Below are 21007 nucleotides of genomic sequence, written 5' to 3' on the forward strand. Positions count from 1 at the left end.
ATTCCTGTATCACACATGCTCTGAAAACAAATCAACAAATAAACTTTTAAGCAAGAATGAACGAAATGTAGTCTTTTTTTTTTTTTTTTTTTTTTTTTATTGTATCAATGGTTATCTGGGGCAGGTACTGTGAAAGCATAACCCATAATGATTCGTGTGGGATGGAGGACTGCCTAACTTGTTGATCTGAGTGAAAAACAAAGTCAGATATGGCAAATCTAGCCAAAACCTTTACCAAACGGCAAAAAGCACCAAGGGACAGTAAGTCATTTAATGGACATTCTGGAAAATCTAAATTTAAGTGTTTCAGGTACCTCTCAAATGCTGTCATTTTGTGGATCTAAATGTTTAATTACTAGTATCATGTAAGATTGCTATTGCATGCAATCTAAAAGTGCCATGAATGAAAAAAGAAAAACATTATTAAAAAACCCTTTTTGCTTAAGCAATATTTGAATCTTGAAAATAAAATCTTATATTTCACTATTTTTTACTCTAAACAGGGTCTTTAGTTACCAAAGTAACAAATTATTTTATGGAGTTTTAGGAGGGACTTTACACAGGCTCAAAAAGGAATTCAGCAGTCATGTGCACACTACATATTCAAAATGTGGTGATTAACATGACTGTGAATTGATTGCTGGCTTGTTCAGAGATAAATCCCTCAGGTTTGATACTCTATTTTGCCATGTTAGAGTTCCTCAGATGAGTAAAGAAAGTGTGCTTGAGCCTTTTGTGAGCTGGGATCTTTTACCACAAACTTGTCTAATTTTCCTTACTAATGAGAAGTGGTGTCTTCAAGATGAACAAGATTGTGAGGGGTCTTTTTCAAAGACTGATTCCCAGATTTTTGGCAAAGGACATATTTAATTTTCAGAACAGTAATGATTATTGTCCAAGTTTTTTTAATGACAGCATTAATTTATTATTTTAATGGGCAGAATAGGCTCTTGTAAAGTCTAATTAAACGTATAACAGCCATCATTATAAGTGTATTGAAGAGTAATGAAGATTATTGTACTGCAGCTGAATTGTGTTCCTGGATTTCCCTATAACAAGAAATAGCACAACATGAGAACATTGCAAGGGAATATTATAAACTTTTTCATAGCTCCCTTGCATTTGTACACAACTGTAAAGGCTCACAGTGATTGCTATACTAACAGAGTGTTTGAATGAATCTGTCAAAATCACTCAAGATCTAGATTATAAAATTTCTGGAGCCATGTTTTCCAAATTTAGGACATATGTTTTGATTTTTGCAGTCAATGAGATCTCCTTGTATCCCTCGGCATGAGAACATGTTAATAGAATGTGAAAGGAAAAGATGTACTGAAAATATAAAAGCATATTGAGAACCTCTATTCTGATTTTGTATAACATCAACCCCAGGGTAAGGTCAGGAAACACACTAATGCAAAATGTGGACTCTGAGCTATAGTTTCTGGGTCAGTGTCAAAAAAACTGTAAAAATAGCTGTAAAGCAAATACAGGTAAAGAAAAGTCAGAAAGAGAAAACATCAACAAAAGACATAAAAGCAAACAAACTGGAGTTCTAAACACCTACGTTGTCCCCTCTGGAAAAAATACATACAAACAATGACACTTGTCCTCTCACTTGCTGACCTCTTTAGAATAGAAAATATATCCCATTTCTCGCTCAATAGTGACAGTTCAGTAGTCACCCTATTTAGGATTAGCATATTGTATTTAACTTTATTTACAAAATAAAAATAACACACATTTTTAGACATTAAATGACATTTGGCTGCTGTTGCAGTTGTTGGATTTGGTTTTGGTTTCCAGTGAAAATTGTTCACTTTGAGATCCTTGCCAAGAATTAAATTGTCTAGAAAAGAAGTCTACGTTCATTTTTTGATGATAGTTAAAACATCTACCAGTCATTTATGATATAAATGATATATCTGCTTTCAGTGAATGCACGAATCTTCTTTGGTTTTTATTCCTGTGCTTTCTGACTTAATATAATTCATTTGTTCCACTGGAAAAAGCTGATAAGACATAAGGAAAAAAATGCTGTTTTTCAAAACACTATTTTAACCTTAGGGGGAAATGAGCAAAGTAAATCAAATTTTAGGCATTCTATCTAATTCTCCACTCCTACTATTGAGTTTCTAATTGAAAAGATTTCCCCAAAGTAAATGATATTAGAGTAATGATATGGGTTAATTGCAGAATTTATTGGGTGGTGATATGGAAAAATTAACATGCATCACTGTGTAATTCCAATAATTTTCTACGACAATCCAATGAAATCACCACAATTTTAATGCAGAATAATATAAGCTTTTTTCAATGTCAATTAAAGATGACATTTCGCAAGCTCCACTGGGAGTCTCATACCCAGATTCCGCTGAAAATCAGTATGAGTTGGCTTCCAGCCTTTTGACAGCTCCAATAAAGGCTAAATTTGGTGTTTTGTGGTACACCCTCTCTCATACAAAAGGAGAAGACTCACACCTCTGTGCAGCAAAATGCTGACTTCTTAAGTTGTCCTTGTACTGGGTTAGAGATGAATATACACCATAGACAGAGAGCTTAGAAATGTGATTCATAATTGCCCTAATAAATCTCTTGTCTTTTCTTTCAGTTCAGACCATTTGGACAATCAAGGAAGTGAGTGTCTTGTTATATAAATATCTGGGATACAGGGATATAGTATTAGTTGTGTTTCTGTTTTCAGGGACACTGTTAAAGAATGTAATAAAATTGTTCCTTTCACCTTTAGCCTTCTCAATTTGAATGTTATTCATTAAATAAAATGTTAATGTTTAAATTCTGTTCTCATAACTATGCTTAAATGTATTTTTCAGAAAGCACAGTTTTTCTGATGTTTTCCTGTAGCAGGGAAATGGAAGATATAGTAGTGGAGTAGGGGAGAGATATAGTAGGAGCCAGCAGCTCCCATGGGAGTTGCTGCTGAGACCTGGGTGCTGTCAGAGCAACAAGACATGACCCCCACCTATAAACAAACAACTGTGCAGCATGAGCAACCAGAGCAGGCAAGCAGAGTGTGGCAGATCATCCAGAGCATGGTACACCATCCAATGCTAGGCATGTTATCCAGACCATGTCATGTTATTGAGACTGTGGTGTGTCACCTGGAGCATGGTGCATCATCCAGAGTGTACTAGATCATCAAATGCATGGTACATTATCCAGAACACAGTGTGACAGTTTAAGCAGCAGTTCGTGTGGAAGGGCATGCAGTCTAGTAACCCTCCTAGCTCAAAAGGTGAATTCAATTGCTGGTCATCATTCTCTAAGGAGGAGATTAACTATGGCACCTACCTGAAGGTCAAGTCAAGTTTTCTAAGGGGTGACTAATAATAGGACAAGGGCAATGGTTCTAAACTGGAGCATACGCTGTTCTGAATAAATATTAGAAAGAATTTTTTTCACTGTGAGGGTGACAGAGCACTGGCACAGGCTGCCCAGGGAGGTTGTGGAGTCTCCTTCACTGGAGATATGCAAACCCCACCTGGACCCATTCCTGTGCGACCTGCTACAGGTGACCCTGCTCTGGCAGTGGGGTTGGACTAGATGATCTTTCAAGGTCCTATCCAACCTCTAACCTTCTATGATTCTATGATTCTATGATTCTACACTGTGCACTCACCAAGATGGAATTTGCAGCCCAGACAGAGCTCCCACAAAAAACCACAGCCTTCCAGGTCTCACTACAGAGTGCAAGAGCTGTTCACTGGTAATGAGTGGAAGTTCTGGGAACAGCTCTGTCAGGTGTGATGAGGTGTATGATCTTCTTAGCCTGGAGCAAAGCTCCAAAAGGAAGTTAAAAGTTTGAGGAATATCAGGGACACTTAGAAAAAGACTGGCAGAACCATCTTTTGCACTCCCTCAGACAGGATCAGGAACAGCCATGAGAAAATCTCTGTATCCTCCCACCACCTAGAAGACAGCAGTAGCTTAAATGCAAGGAGTGAAAAGGGTCAAGGAAGGCTAGTTAATGGATGATGGGGGTGATGGTCCATCTACACTAAAGATGTTGTCAGGGTCATAAAGGTCTACACCCCAGCCCCATATCACCATGATGTGTGCCAGGAGTAAAAGGTTATAGCTGTAGGCCGCTCTCTTCTGAAGGGTGGAGAGGGTCCAAAATGTCAGACAGATCCTTCTCTTAGGTAAGTATGCTGCCTCCCTGGGACCTGGGTTTTGGAGATCCCTATGAAACATCCAAGTCTGGTGGAGCCCTCAGACTGTCACCCATTATCGATCTTTTGTATGGGCAGGGATGAAGCCACAATTTGTAGTCCAAGGATGATTAAGAGACTTCAGGGCCTTGGGATGATTTGTGAGAGAAGCTGGGGCAAAGGTCATTTTTTCTTCTTTCCCAGCTGTGGGCAGTGACACTGGAAGACACAGGTGTATCAGTCTATTAATACACAGCTCTGTGATTTGTTTCAGTGGCACAATTTTGGGATTGTTGATGATGAGACGGCTTACATAGTACCAGGCTTGCTGCTGTATGGGATTGACCTTTCTCATAGATGAAAGAGGGTCTTTGCTTATCTTGCAGGACTCCAAGGAACTGCTTTAATATAGATTTGAAAGGGGAGGAGGATAATACCAGGCTTCCCTGTGATGAGTTGTGCGATTATACACTAAGGGTAGAGGGACAAAGCACTAGAGAGGCTCCTCAGGTTGTTATTCTGAGAGGTGTTTGTGTACTGCAGCACAATTGAAGTCTTACGAAGATGAGCTAGGGATTCCAGGAGTAATAGGAGCCAACAGGGAAGAACCAGAAATATATCTCAAGAAAATTCCACTCCAGCCAGTACATCAGCTTCACCTGACTAACTTTGCCTCTATGCAAACACATGTAACATGGGGAATAAACAAGAGAAGTCAAAGACATGCCTGGAGGAATGTGATATTACAGAAAGGAAGGCTTCTGTAGGTATGCTGATGACAAAAGGCAGACTCAGAAAAATGTGGGCCCCCTCCGGAAGGGACCAGACTTGATCACATGTGATATGGAGAAAGTTGAGGTACTCAAAGATTCTTTTGCCTCAGTCTTTACCAGTAAGCTTGCAAACCACACTGCACAAGTCGCAGAAGGCAAAGGCAGGTACTATCAGAATGAAGAACCATGCATAGTAGGGGCAGATCAGACTTTAGACCATCTGAAGAAGCTAAAGGTACACAAGTTCGTGGAACCTGATGACATATATCCATGGGTCCTCTGAGGACAGGTGGGTGACGTTGCTAGGCCACTATTCACCATCTTCTAGAAAAGGTGGCAGTCCAGTGAAGTTTCCACTGAATGGAAAGGGGAAACACAACACCCATTTTCAAAAAGGAAAAAACAAAACCACAAAAGACCCAGAGAACTACAGGCCAGTCAGTTTCACCTCTGTGCCTGGCAAGGTCATGGAGCAAACCAACCCAACCCATTCTATGATTCTAAAAAAAAAACCAAAACAAAAAACAAAACAAAAAACCAAAACAAAAACCCAAAACAAACAAACAAACAAAACCAAAAAAACACACACACCCCCCAAAAAAAGGAAAAAAAGACATAGGCCATAATCTTCATTTCTTGTCAGACATGAGAAGAAATTCATCCCTGACTTGAATCAAAAAAGAGATTAGATAATAACTTACTGATTCTGTTTAGCAGACCTTTCTTGCTTAAGAGGTTTTCTTCTTCCTCCAGTTCTGTCTTCTTTACTTCTTTTTAATAAATCCTCTAAAATTAACGTTGATACTGCTTAAATTATGTGATTGAGGTCTCTGGATAGAATTGCTTTTGGGAGCAGGGACATTTTGTTTCAGCTTTCAATTGGTATCTTTTTAGATTTAATATTTAATAGAAGTCTTTATATACTCTATGGATTAATAATAACAGCTTGTACTAGAGTCAAATACAGTAATTTGTTACAAGTTTTATCACTGGTACCTATTTTAGCTTTTATCTACCACGTACTCTCCTTGAACTTCCATCTTCTGCAGTGTTTTCCCCTTTTTACTTTGCTCATTAAAATCCATGTATAAAAAAACCATTCATAGCCTCCAAGTTGACTTTTCACTTTGCCTGCTCTCTTTTTTTTCATCAGAGAATGCAAACTACTTCTTTAGAGGTAGCTGTCCTAGGATTTTGCCCTAGTTCTTATGTCATACCTGGCATGTGATACAAGAGACATGGCAGATGTAAAAGATGATAAAACAAGAAAGGTCTGAAATGGGGACAATTCCCACTACTGGTAGCTATATACTGCACTCCACCAGCAAGAAACATGCTGAGATTTTGAGTTTGACATGTTTGGTCAAGGTGGAAACAGTTGCAAATGCATCTGCTCATGAAGGCCAGGGGATGCTGACACAAGTCTGCACCCAGGAGGGTTTGGTTGCAATTGCTAGGGGCAATATCACCAATCTATCTCAGAGCCCTTGCACTTGTTTAACATCAGCAGCAGGAGAAAAAGTGAACTTGTAGATGAACCAGTACTGACAAGAGCTATTGCTTTTGTGTATATCAAGAGGGGACACTTGCTTTCCCTTGAAGCTAAATGCAGTAATTCAGGAAAATATTATAACCGTGAAAAAAGTTTTTTTTAAAAGTAATACCAGGGTCAGATATATGTATTAAGCAGAATTTGACACTGTGTTTCCAGTATTAGGAAAGCAAACCTAAAAATATTATAGTTGTGGGTTTATTTGTTCCATCTAATTACAACATTATTTAAAAAGCTTGCTGGTTTTCCTGATAAATATTCCTTTTGGAGATCTACACAAAAGATTAAAATTTCAGCCCAATATGAAGAATAGATAAATCATATTACTCTATACTTTTGACTTTTGGTATACTATAGAGATACAACTGACTTAATTAAGCTAGATAGAATCATAGAATCATAGAATCATAGAATCATAGAATCATAGAATTGGCTGGGTTGGAAGGGACCTCAGAGATCATCGAGTCCAACCCTTGAACCACCGTTGCGGTTGCTAGACCATGGCACTGAGTGCCACATCCAGTCTCTTTTTAAATATCTCCAGGGATGGAGAATCCATTACTTCCCTGGGTAGCCCATTCCAATGCTTGATCACTCAATCAGGAACATAAAATGGATAAATTCAGACTAAAAATTTTCTACAAACACAATTTTAGCTCATGTCTATGTGAGTGGCTTTCTTCAATGTACTGGTATTAATTTACTTCCACTGCTTCCATAAATCTGCAGATTGAATTTAATCTATTTATATATATGTATATAATACAAAGTATCATCATATCAAGTGTACAAATCCCATTAGATTCTGTTCCCTAAAATAAATCTCATAGATTAGAAATATTTTTCTAGAAAAACAAATAAAAAGGGTTAATAAAGTTACTGATATCCTTAGGGCTATGATCTCCAATACAAGCCTTTAGAATTCAAAACTTCCTTTCCTTTTCACATTAAACATCTATTTTTGTTCATACCTTCAGCTCTTTCCCACATTCCTTGAAACTTCGTAATGTTCTCTAGGTTGCCTTAATTTTAAATTCTTTGTCTGCTCCAGGCTTGAGATTATCTATCCTCTTGTCAGTATGTTCATATTCACTATTAATTCCTGCATATTCATGTTATTATTTATATTCATATTCTGGATAAGGTCATAAATAGCATGAATATCTAGTCTCTTTAAGTATTGGAAAGTAGAAAAAGCCATAAAAATACCTAATTTTATCCCAGGTAAGAATGTAAGAAAAGGGATTTTTATACTGAGTACACTGGCAGTCCAGCAAAAATTCCTTGTGGAATCTTGAATAGCACTGTATAGTTCAGTCCCCCCAGGAACATTGTAACTTGCTGCCTGTTTCATAGCTGACTTGTCCTGTCATTTTGTGTGGAGATGGCAATAGGGATGCAGTGAGGTTCTCTCTCATCATCATGTCTGAAGCAGTATTGGAAAGTTGCCTATGAAGTTTCCAGCAAGGAAGTAGGAACTCGATAAAGTCATATTTCTCTTTTTCTTTTTTCTTTTTTTCTTTTTTCTTTTTTTTTTTTTTTTTAATTTTCTGTAGTGGTTGAAGGCATGGGGAAAGCTTTGTCTCTTACCTCTCTTTTCAGCAGCTAGGTAGAATTCAGACCACAGTAATGAGTTTGTGATGGTTGTGGAGATACATTTGATGTTTTATTTTCCCATTTAATAGAAGTCTCAGATATGGGCCAAGAGGAGATAGGGTACGTTAATTATGTTTTACAGGATGCCTTCAAAAAAGAATTGCTGAATAGGCCAGAAGTAGTTTATAGATAATGGGACATAAATGTAAGAGGAGTGGTTCAAACAGCTATTTTACAGATATCATCAATCAGAAAATATCCTACTCTGCCAGAATCTATGGTTACCTCAAAGGAAGTGCTTAAATAAACAGAATCTCCTCGTTCTCTCCCTCTCCCCTTTCTCTCCCTCTTTATTTCTATTATTTCTATTTCTATTTCTGTATTATTTCTATTTCTGTTTCTATTTATTATTTCTATTTCTATTTAATTTCTTTCTGTCTTCTTCCTCTTCCTCTTCCTCTTCCTCTTCCTCTTCCTCTTCTTCCTCTCCCTTTTCCCCTTCCCCTCCCCTTTTCCCTTCCCCTCTCCCTCTCTATCTCTCTTTTCTTTTCTTCTTTCTCTTCTCTGTATCTTTTTCCTGCTTTTAATTTTTAATTCTTCTTCCTTTTCTATTTCTTTTTCTTTTCATCATTATTTTTTCATCTCCCAGCAGAACAGTTGTGAAAGGTGTTTTCACCTGTAGTTAAAACCCTCAGTATTTTTTTAGCATGATAACATCATGTTTTGATGGCAAAAATTCTTATGCAGGAAATACAAAATCCTTATATTTCACAGTGCTTTTCAGAGTGAAGCCAAACATTGTTCATCTATTTGCCTTGTCTTTTTTCTTGTCCTCCTTTCTTTAAGAATAACTTCTAGATTATGTCCATAAGGATATATCAAATGAAATTGTCTTTAAAATTAAAACAAACTCAGTAATAAAATAGAATATATGAAATAGATTAAATGGACCAAAGCTAAGCAAGAAGTTCAATTAATCTAGATGTGAGGAATCATGATCAAAGCATAGTTCTTGTAATTCTGTTTTTCTTTTATTCTAAATTAATAACTTGGAAGTAATGCAGTTATTGTAGGAGAGAAATAATATATAGATTACATGAAATTTTAATTATTATGTATAAATGTATAGTCCACGGTTTAGAAAGTATATACATCATAGGTTGGAAACTGAAGTCCCTGCTCAAAGATACTAAAGTGAAATGAAGCCCCAAGACAGAGAGTCCAGCCTTGGAATAATCCAAAGTAATCAAAGTTGCAATCACTTCCCCACAGAACAGGAAATTGAATGTCAACGCATAGATTGTGGTCATATAAATAAAAATCTATATGGAAAGTTAGCTATTTGAAGTGGAAATATCTAACCTTCCATATGAAAAATCCAATTTCGGTAATCTTTCATTTCAGGAGACAAAACTATTCCTTCATCCTGTAATATTACCAAATTCTAGTTTTTTTAGAGGCAAGACATTCTATTAAGTTGAAAAATTTTGTTTATCTATTTCTATGTCCAGAAATGTGATAATTAGGAAAAGTGTCTTTAGTTGCAAAAGCATTGTTGATCCTAGGTGATAGCATTTTAAGATATTACTATTTAACCTGAATTGTATAAACCAGTAGTTTTCAATAGAACAAGCCCTTCTGTTAACTTGGGTACTGTAAGTCAACAGCAATTCCATAGAAAAAGAAAGCTCTTCCTGCATTGTTTGTTAAAACAGCATATTAATACAATGAAGTAATTATCCATCAGATAAAGGGAATGCTTTTGACTTGCACACTCTTTTGAGGTACTCTAGATTTAACCAGACACTAAACAGATTCAGAAATACCACCGAAAAAGGTTCGGATAATCCTTTAAGTAATTCTGCAGAATCCAGTGGTAGTGTTCTCTTAGTGAAAGAACAAAATAATATATTGCTTTTATCACCACAGATTCTTAAAGTAGAATTCCTAAATTCTACCAAGTATCTTGCCTATTTCAGTTGGCTTTATGTAAGTAACTCTGCTCCGTATATTAATAATAATAATAATAATAATAATAATAATAATAATAATAATAATTTTAAAAATATAAGGAACCTTAACATCAGATATGGACTACTGTTCATTTTGCTTATGGATGAAATTAATTACAGAACATGTGAGCTATCAAAGAAAAAGTTGAAACATATTTTCCACATTTTAATATTCAAAGAACTGGAATAGATTTGCTGTTTTTGAAATTAAACATTTGTTCTGTTCTTGTCACAAGTATGATTGGTGCTGTAGAAATGATTAGAAATGGCTATTTTAATCAAGCCGACCCAAAAACATTCCTAAATGGCTGCTGCTGTATAACACTGAAAAACTTGTTTCATGCAGCCCAAGAAAAACTAATGCAGCTCTCTCTAAAGGCCTCTTGCTTTTTGGAAGTGAAATATATGCAGATAATTTGTCACTGTTTTTTAAGCTCTGTATCTCATAAATATTTTAAGTTACCAATAAAATATTCAAGATAAAAGTATATATTTTGTGCCTTGAGGGGCCTCCTATTTCCTCATATTAGGCTGTATTAATTAAAAATTAAGTATGGTTCTGAACAGATCAATATTTCTGAAGTTTTAATTCACTTTAACAAAAATGTGATGAAAGCAGAAACCAAGATAACCATAATAGAGTATACAAGAGTTAAACAAGTGGGTCAAAGGTTGGACTTGATGATCTCTGAGGTCCCTTGCAACCCAGTCGATTCTATGATTCTATGATTCTATGATTCTATGATTCTATGATTCTATGAACTAATACCTTTTTCCTCCTATAAGCAAAAGCAGGAATAAGAAAGGACAGAAAAGTAATATTAAAATTATTTTAGTATAAGGCCTTCAGATTTTTAATATATACAAGTACATTAATTATGTCTGGGAACATTTATGAGCATTGAGACAAACTGGTACGAAATGACAGGTGTCTATGCTAATAAACTCTCTTCATTTCCATAACAAGGAGATGACATGAAAATGGATTGTTAGAATAATTTCTGGAATGTTCTGGATCCTAAATTCTGCCAGGGAATTGTTTGGAAAACTGCTATCTTGCACAAATAGGAAATACTTACTATTGATGACTGAGGTCAAATACCAAGGAGCATTCATTGCCCTGGTTCTTTTCCTGGTAGCACAGTAACAGACTACTGCTGAGATGTGTTGAAAGATAAAGATGGCAAACAAGACTGTCACTAGTCTTACATTTGCTAGTCAAAAGTATTAATCCAGACTGGAAGTTGGTTTAGGTCCATAAACCGAAAAGAATTGAAAATTACAAGGATGGGGATCAGGTTCTTGTAAAGGTGCAAAGTGAGGACAGCTTTGCACTTAGCCAGGACCATGCTTTATGAAACACATCTATATGTATGAAACATCTCTCAGGTTGATCAAAACTTGCTTAAAATACTGACAAACTTAGTGTACAAGTCCATGGGACCCTATGGGATACACCCATGGGTAGTGAGGGAACTGGCAGATATGGTTGCTAAACGACTGTCTATTATATTTCATGGCAGTCATGGCAGTCTGGTGAAGTCCCTTCTGACTGGAAAAGGGGAAACATAACCCCCATTTTCAAAAAGGGAAAGAAGGTATTATAGACCAGTCGGTCTCACCTCTGTGCCTGGTAAGATCATGGAGCAGATCCTCCTGGAGACACTTCTCGAGTAGAATAATAACTGTGTTGTTAAGAACCTTTTTAACTATGAAGCACAATGATTTCCATCAGTAAATGGTTGCAGGAAACATCTATATGGTGTGGCATATTTTAAAATTTAAAAATGAACAAAACTTCTATGATACTCTGGGAAACCATGTTATTGTAGCTATATCTTCTTGATGACAGTCTGAGCTACTGAAATAATCAACGTTTCTTGTGATTTCTGTGTGAGAGTGATTTATATTCCCTTTGAAATAGAAACTGAGAACAGGGCAAGAGAAGCTGTCACTTTGCACTCTTCATTGCACTTTTTGCCCTATCTCACATATCAAGGAAGATATTTCACCACAAGATCACACACTTGTCACAGGTGAGACTGGTAAAGAATCATAAGGGCTATGTAAGGAAGCTAGAGTGACTTTAATGTCTACAGAGAGACAGGAAGGAATGAAAGTGAAAGAGAAACTTGAGTGGGACTGAGGTGCAGGGACACACTGTCAGTATTAATGGGAAGTGGGTTGCTCCCATCAAAGCTCTGGGAGCAACTGGAAAATTGTCATTCAGGCATATCTTGTTCCAGCAAATTATTAAAAGGTAAGTTTTAAACAACTCAGTTATGCTAGGTAAAACATCATGAACTGTAATCAACATCCTGGCCGCACTGTGTTACCACAGAATAGACAATTCTAGTAATTTCATACTTGGACAAGCAACTTCTAGCATCCTTCCCAGCTGCAGCAGTCCAGATGTTTGTCTGACTTAGTGTTTGGTTAATGTTAAATTATTTATAGGATGTCTGAAAAACAAGCTATTTCATTCCCAAGAAAGCTGCAATGTTTGAAAAGTAGTTCTGGTGCACAGTGCTTGCGATTGCAAAACATGTGCACCATGTTGCATACAATCCCCAGTAGATGCTTACTAAATGTGTTTCTTTTTCTTCCTTTTACAGACTTGACTTTCCCCCTTCTGCTCTTAAAAGTCTCTTAAACATTTGTTTTACAGCCTTTCCTCCTCTGTGTGTCTGGCTCCATTTCCCTGTCCCAAATAGTGCTCTGGAATCTTCCTTCCTTTCTCCATCCTTTCCTTGCCCTTTCTCTGGCTTTCTTTGCCACTTCCAATGAAAGTGCAACCTCTCCCTGCCTCCAGAGGCTCCCTATTAGGACAAGGCACACAGGCAGTCTTTTTATCCTGCTGCAGAGCTGGAGACTTTTTGAAGGCGCATTACACATATTACTCAGTGAACAAATAAAACATATATAATTAATCATTGGAGTAATTCACTACAAAGATTGGGTGCTGTTCTCAGTTTTATCTCAGCATTAACTTTTGTGTTTGTATAGCTGCTTATTTACAGCTTTACAGCTTTATGTAATACAATTTTCAGACTGTCAGACTGAAAGTCAGTTCCCCTAGTCTTCAGAGGACATCTTCATTAACCATATTTTTTTAATGGAGTGAATTCGTAAACAATTAGGCATGCTATGTAAGCAATTTAGTGATTAGAGTTTCATTTATTGTCTGATGAGACTTTACCAAACACCCCTAGACAGGATATGACAGTGTTTAGAGCTGCACAGTGACATAAATTCTTTCAGAAATGAGATGACTGACTCAAAAGAATTGATACCATACTGTGCTAGGAAGTAGTATGTAGAAGGTATTTGTGCTTCACTGTGACACTGAGAGAACTGTGAAAAGATTCTGGGAAATTCAGGAGAGTAATTTACTAAGATTTTTGGTTGGTTGGTTGGATTTTTTTCAAAAAAAACACTGAAGAAGGTAAAAAAGGATGTCTTTAGGTATAATATTTGAATAATATGAGGACATACAATACACAGGTTGAGTGTGTATTTTAAAAATATTAAAAACATTTAATAACATTATATGTTATTTAACATTATATGTGTATAAATATTATATATTTAACATTATATTAAAAACATTTTAAAAATATTGTGTCAGCTTAAGTTTAATAATTCTGCTAATTTGACCACTGATGTGATATATTTATTTTCTGGTCAATATGATGCAGTCCATTTCAATGCAGTCAAAAAAGCAGTACCTACACAAGAAAAATTTACAGGAGAACATAGCATCTGGAAGACATTTTGTATTGCAGATATACTTTAGTTGTGAATATGTGCCACCATGGTACCACATGGACAATCTGGAGTAAAAGTTATGAATAAAAGAAAGCAAAGCTTCAGAAGCAAAAATCTTCTCTTCATGCTATTTTTAACATTACTGCCAAGCTATATCAAGTTTTCTTATTTTTTATTATTATTATTAATACAGCCATTCTTTTACCCCGTATCACTGTTGCAGTAGCAGAATAACAGAAAATGAAGACTCCGTTAAACCAGGTCATGTAAAAGCACTGAACATAAAGATGGTCCTTTAGACAAAGGGTTTGTAATCTAGGCAAAGGGTGAAGCCAAGAGAAGTTCCCTTCAATATATCTGCGCATCCCTGAAGAAATGATGAGATAATAGTTATCAGTGGTTGTATCAATAGACAATGGCAAGAACAGATTGTCAGCTTCCAATATGCTGTCAAATTTGGAATTTACTGTGGAAATCGTAGCAAATAATTGCATAGTTGGAATTGCAGAAATATCATCCCAAACCTGAGAAGCGGTACAGATATTCAGAGATGTTTTTTGAAAAATAAACCACTGAGTAAAGATGTCTGGACTCATCAGATGTAAAGTTCTTCTTTTATTAGAGAACAGGAAATCTTGTGTAGGCTAGAAAGCTTTGAGTGTGAAAAAAAAAAATGGGGAAAAAAAAGGAGTTATAATCAAAACATGGGAGGAAATGAAAAATTAAAGAATCTTTCAAGAGATTAAAAAATACCTTTTTAGAGGGGAAAAAATTACTCAAACAAAGGAACACTCAAATACATATCCATAATATAGAAAAGAACAGAAAAAAATCCATCACCCCATTAGATGACACCTAAGAATTAAAAAACTAAGAAGATCTAGTAAGAATTTATTAAGAAAAAAACTCTTCTTTCAGAAGTTTTTCCAAACTGACCTTTATTTTGAAATGTTCCTGCTTTTCATGAAGGAATACTAATTAAATAACTTGCAGTATTTTGTTATAACTCAAATGTTTTACTTTTTAAAAAAATATAACCAAGCAAACCAGAGCTACATAGAATGAAGGAGCTCTCCAAAAAGAAAAATACTTTTAAAAAAGTTAATTGGAATTTGTATAAGAACCTTTTCTCTTTGCCTATGGCTAAAATAATTTGAAGAGATATTGAAGAGATGTTTTTATGTGTGCTACTATAATTACTGAACATTATGTAAAACAAACCTATTTGCTTAAGATAATGACAGCATGATAGGACTCTCTGATGCTGAAATAATGGAAGTCAATTGATGTAATATATATTTTAATTAAATTTAAGTTAAAAGCTTAGGAGGTGTCTTTGAATAACTGACAATATTAGAGACTTAAGAGGCCCAAACAACCTTCCTACTTATACTGACAAAGAAATTTCCACTATCATTTAGTGTAATAACATGAGAAGATCAAAGGCCTCTCTTTCTTCTGTTTTTCATTCCACCTATTTATCTCATTAAATGTCATTAGATTAATCAGCTCTTTTGGCATACCAGTTCTTGCATTCAGAAATAAGAGAGAAAATGACTACTTTCAAAGAGTGCAATTAGTCACTTCTGTTTGAAACATAGGAACAGATTTAGTCATAATAAGCTATTCCCAGCACAATACCTTGACTGAATATTGTTGACAGATTAAAAATAAAAAGAAATTTTAAAAAAGGTTGTAGAATGGCTCGCTTTCTGCTCCATTTTTTACCTAGTAGACTTGTGTCAACAGGGGTCTCTGACATGGTTGACAGCCTGAGCTACAGAAGATTAAATCCTTCTTGCTCCAAATCTTCCATTACACAAAGAGAAATCCATTTGGAGTGGTTTGTGTAGAGAAATTTTCAGAGGAGAAAAATAATGAGTTTAAAAAAATAATAATAAAAATCAATTTGCCAGACTGTATTTTTATTTGAACACTAATTAGCAGATTAACCTGCACATACTGACTGACAAATATAATCCAGCTTGCAATGAAAATGCAAGGAAAATGACACGTCCGCCTTAAACAAGAAAGAGAAAACATCACCCCTTTATTCAGAAAAAACAAGTCTCCATTTAAAGCTGTCATATTTCACAAAAATATTTAGTTTGAATGTTATGGAGCTCTTTCACTTTCTTCTGAAGGAGCTTATCCTGGCAAGAAACAGACACACAGGAAGATCAGGTGTACTGTGTCAAAGTTTGTATGCCCATTCTGCTGCTAGAGCAAGGCAATGTGGAGATAACGCAATATTCAAATATGCTCAGACTCATTTGGCTATAACTGCAATTCAGATATAAGATGAGATATTTGCCATTTAAAATCCACCTATTTCTTCTTGGGGAGCTCTGTGAAAGACATTTCCACACGTGATTCTGATGAAGTTTAGGATGCCATCTTCTGTTTTACTCTGTAGGAGCTTCCTGAACTCAGATTTTAAGAGCAGACAAAGTAGTACACTGTGAATTCTACTCAGGGCTGATATTGTATGGAGTCAAACTGTTTAAAAAAGAAAATCCACTGCAGTCTCTTCCATTTTCACAAAATTGGAGATTTTTCAAGTGTGGTGTACTTTAAGAATTCTCTCTGCAATACAATAGAGAGACTTGCAAAGTTATCCTGGAGCGTAGCTCCTTAGTGATTATTAATTTTAAAACCCATATTTAATATTGCATTATTTTATGAACAATTTTTAAAATATGTACAATATTTGTAAATAGAAGAAATAAATAAGGCTGTAGCATCTGAGAAATGTCACTTAATGCAAAACAGTGTAGATAAAACAAAGGAGTTCTTTGGAGATTTTCCTGATGAGATACATACAGACTTCAAAGGGTCCTAGAGAAATTAATCTTCCTTATGTAAACTAAGATACAGTTATAAACTCACTGAAGTTCTACACCGGAATTCTCTTTAATCTGCTTAATAAGGGAATGTTTCTAGACATTATAAACACTTATAAAGTTTTTTTCTGCTTTTGACTAAAAGATATATAAATATCATTTCTTGTTTGTGTTATTTAACTAAACAAAACCGACTGCATTCCCCTCTTGTAAAAGAAATAACCTATAGAGAAAAGTGATATCTATATAATCTTACTGAAAAACAAAACTAACAATTTTTTACCCTATTTTTTGTGTTTTCTTTCTGCAGGTGAACAAACTAAAAAGGGAGTAAGAATATCCACAGACTGTAGTTTTATGAGTATTATCCCTCATTCCATCTATGCATTAGACACAATCTAAGCATTAATCAAAATGATAGAAAACAGTGAAAATGAGATGGCATAATAATATACCCTCAAATTAACACATTTTATTTAACATTCTCTCGCAGAGAAAGCCTTTCCAACTGTCAGATGATCCATTAGGTTGTTTAATGAATTCTAGGGTACCCTCCAAGATGCATATATTACTAGACTATATTACTAGAAGCATATTAAAAGGCAATGTACTTGCTGATGCAGGTCAGTATTTCCTTGGATGAACAGAGTTGGTTAGCAGACCCCTGCAGTGACAACATTTTTGTTCAGGACCCTGGATGACTCTCAGGTTAATCCCCACTGCCAGGACACAGGGTTGTATTGACAGCTTTGGGGACTTCCAAGGTGACAATTAGCAATACCCTCATAAGCAGATACAGTCTTAGGTCAGAGCAAAGCACTAATGAACACAGCATATGACAATAAAAAGGGAAAGTGGCCCTGTGAAAGCTGAGGTAGGAATTCGAGATTCCAGAAAGGAGATGAAAATGACAGAGATACCAAGTTGGAGAGGACAGACGAAAATATTGGTGTGTGCATCTGGTAAAGTCTGGCCAGCTCCCTCTCCAATGGAATGACCCATCCAGGAAACTCAGAAACTCAGCTGTTTCAAAAAGATAGTAGAGCCTCCAGGCTCTTGGGACTATGATACTGGTTTGCAGGCTGACAGATTAGGAATACTGGATTGTTTGAAGATTGTTTGATTTTTTAAAATCAGTGCCAAAGATACTGTTTCTACTCTGGGAATTATGACTTCTGATTCTGCATCCCCACATTAGAGGAACTTACATATTTTTACTATAATTTTTTTTTTAAAAAATCTGTCTAGAAATCTGTCTGAATATTTTTAAATATCAACTTTGAATATGCTCCAAGTCTAAATATTTTTTCTTTTTGCTGCATCAAGGATGGGTGTGACTTTAGGCTCTGATCCTTTTAAAATCATCTGTTGAACATTTGCTCATTTTTTGGGGCAAAGATTACGTGGTGTTTAAACTCATCTGATTTGAGCATAAAATAACAAACTTTTGAAATAGGAGACTCATAGAACCACGGTGTAATTTATAGAAGAGTAAAACTTCAAAAAGTAAACATTAGAGTAGCGAGATAGATACAAAGCCAAATTGGTTATATACAAAGCTTTTTACTGCACCAAGCAAGCACAAACTGATTACCCAAGGCAATAGAACACCGATTGATGATATCATGATGACAAATGAATTCTCATTTTGAATTCTGCCTGCTAAGTAATTAGTAATGTCATCAATATCATTACTAGTTCTTCATTCAGCTTCATCAACAAGCTGTTCCCATTGCTCATTTTTCAGCTTTTCCTTTCTGTGCTTGAGTTAGAGGATGGATCTACATTGAAGATTCTTTCTACTGATGGCCCAAGAGAGCAACAAAAATGAGTTGTCAGACACAAGTGGTCTTTTGCAAGCAAGAATTACATATTAATAGCAAACACATTATGATATATTGAAGTGGTCACTAGCCTAAGAAGTAGTGTGTAGGACATATTTTTTTCTGAATTTCATGAACCTCCATGCAGTCCTGCTTCCTACGTTCTGCTTTTCAGACCCCTGTGACTGTCCTGACCACCCTAAGGCCCCAGATGCCAGTTTAGGTATCTCCAGAACATCGATGCTTACAGGAAACCATTCATACCAGAGATCAGTGAGACCAGTGAAGTTCTGTAGTACAAAGCAACTGAGGCAGAGGATGTGGAGAAGATAGTTGAAGACATTGAATACCTAAAGTTCTTACCTCTGCTGTCAGGATGGTTTCAAAGAATGTTTATCAATATGGTGATAGGCACTTTATATATATAAAGCCCTCAGTGCTAAAAAAGAAAAAAAAATTAAAAATCCATGAGGTCTATAGCCAAGTGTTTATCTACCCTAATAGCTTAACTGCTCTCCAAATGCCTCTTAATCCATCAGTATCTCCTTTGTGGACTCTTGGCATCTGATAGACAGGGAAAAAAAGACAAAAACTTATAATTTTTATTGCTTCTATAGCCAATAGAACATTGAAATCCACTATTTTCTTTAATATTTGTAATTATTTCTTAAGTGGTTTAAATTGCCATCTTCAAAAGGATCAGATTTATTACTTCTGCTAAACATTTTTCAAACTGAAATATCTCATTCAAACAATATTTTGTTCACTAGTTTATTCTTAATTGGTAATTATATGGGATATTCTGATATACAGGTGCTTTTTTGTTTTATTTTTTCAATAGGATCCATCCTCCCTTTTTTTCTTTTTCTTTTTTTTTTTTTAATTTTGAAAAATGTATTCACTTACTTATTTCCTCATGAAGTGCTTTTAGCTGCTTCTTGCATGCTGGAAGCATGCATACATGGATAAGTAACAGAAGTGATAAATGCTTGTCAAACATTAAATTTTTGTGTTCTAATAGAGAAACTCTTAAGAACCCATGAGATTTTATCTTGGATTATTTTTTCTTTTTTTTGTTAGTCAATCCATTTTTCAAACTTCTTTTGGGTTTTAGAAACCCACAAGAGTACTAGGAAAAGCTTTTTCAGAAAAACATATATACCTTGGATTTTTCATTATTAGTTTTTATATATAATACCCTCGTACTTGAGTTTTTAGCCCAGAACTTTTCTTTGAGCTCACTTGTAACTGCAAGTCGAGTCATAATCCGTCTCTTTGTATGAAATATTTTCTGTCAACTGACATCTCTGAATTTTCCAGTTCTGAGGCAATTGATATGACCAGCAAGAAGATCAAAGGGTAGTACTATGTTCTTCAAACCAGTGAAAACATCAGAAGAAAAAAAATTGTTGTTTTTTTCTGTTGTGGTTTAATGCTGGTCTGGCAATTAAACCAGTATAAAAATATATATCAAAACAGTCTTACATGTATAGCATGAAAGTATGGGTATGAAAGCTTAAAATATTTGAACATGACTTGCTTTTGCATATTGTTTTCCTCACAGACAGAATTCGGTTTTACATTTAGAGTATTCTTTTAGTCTTAATTCTTTTTTTTTTTTTTTAATACTCCCATTTACATACCTGATGTCATAACCATATCTGCTGTTGTTTAGACCCAGCTGATAACAACCATCCCTTTGCTCACTCACCCCCTGTCCCCACTATGGGACAGGAATGAGGAAACACACCTAAAGGCTCACTAATAGAGACAAGAATGGAGAGGTTTTCACATCCCAGTTATGGTAATGGAGAAACCAGACAGACTTAACTGGGATAGGAAAAAATTAATTTATTCTATCATGAGAAAGAGAAAACACAACTAGATTTTAATAACTACCCCCCAGCCCTCCCTTCTTTCTGTGCCCAAATTGCTTCATTTCTGCCTCCACTTCAGGTGCACAGGGGGACAGGGAGTGGGGTTTATGGGCTATTTGTCACATTGTTGTCTGTTGCTCCTTCCTCCTCAGGGAGAAGGATTCATTACAGTCTTCCCCTACTCCAACATGGGGTCGTTCTCATGAGGAGAGTCCTTCACAAAACCCTCTGACATGAGACTCTGTAACGGGAAGAGCCTTTCTTGCTCCTGAGGCTCGACAAGCTGCTGGTCTCTCCATTGCCTCACCCAAGAGTGAACCTCCTCCTTGTGGGTGTGTGTCCCACCTTTATTGGCCCCCTGGTAATAGGGGGCCTGCCCTAACCAGGCACAGGTGGACTCACACCCACTCTTTGGCAACTCGAGGCACCTGGTTTATCTTGTTTCTCTACAAGACTCTCCCACCAGGTGCAGTCTGCAAGGAACAGACTGCTCTGGCACGGGCTGCCCACAGAGTCACGGCTGCTTCAATAATAGGAATGAATGGGGGTCCTCTACAGCTGTGTCTGTGTATATTGCCTGTGTCACAATGT

The sequence above is a fragment of the Calypte anna genome, chromosome 1 (genome assembly GCF_003957555.1).
Source record: "Calypte anna isolate BGI_N300 chromosome 1, bCalAnn1_v1.p, whole genome shotgun sequence".
Taxonomy (NCBI): Eukaryota; Metazoa; Chordata; class Aves; order Apodiformes; family Trochilidae; genus Calypte; species Calypte anna.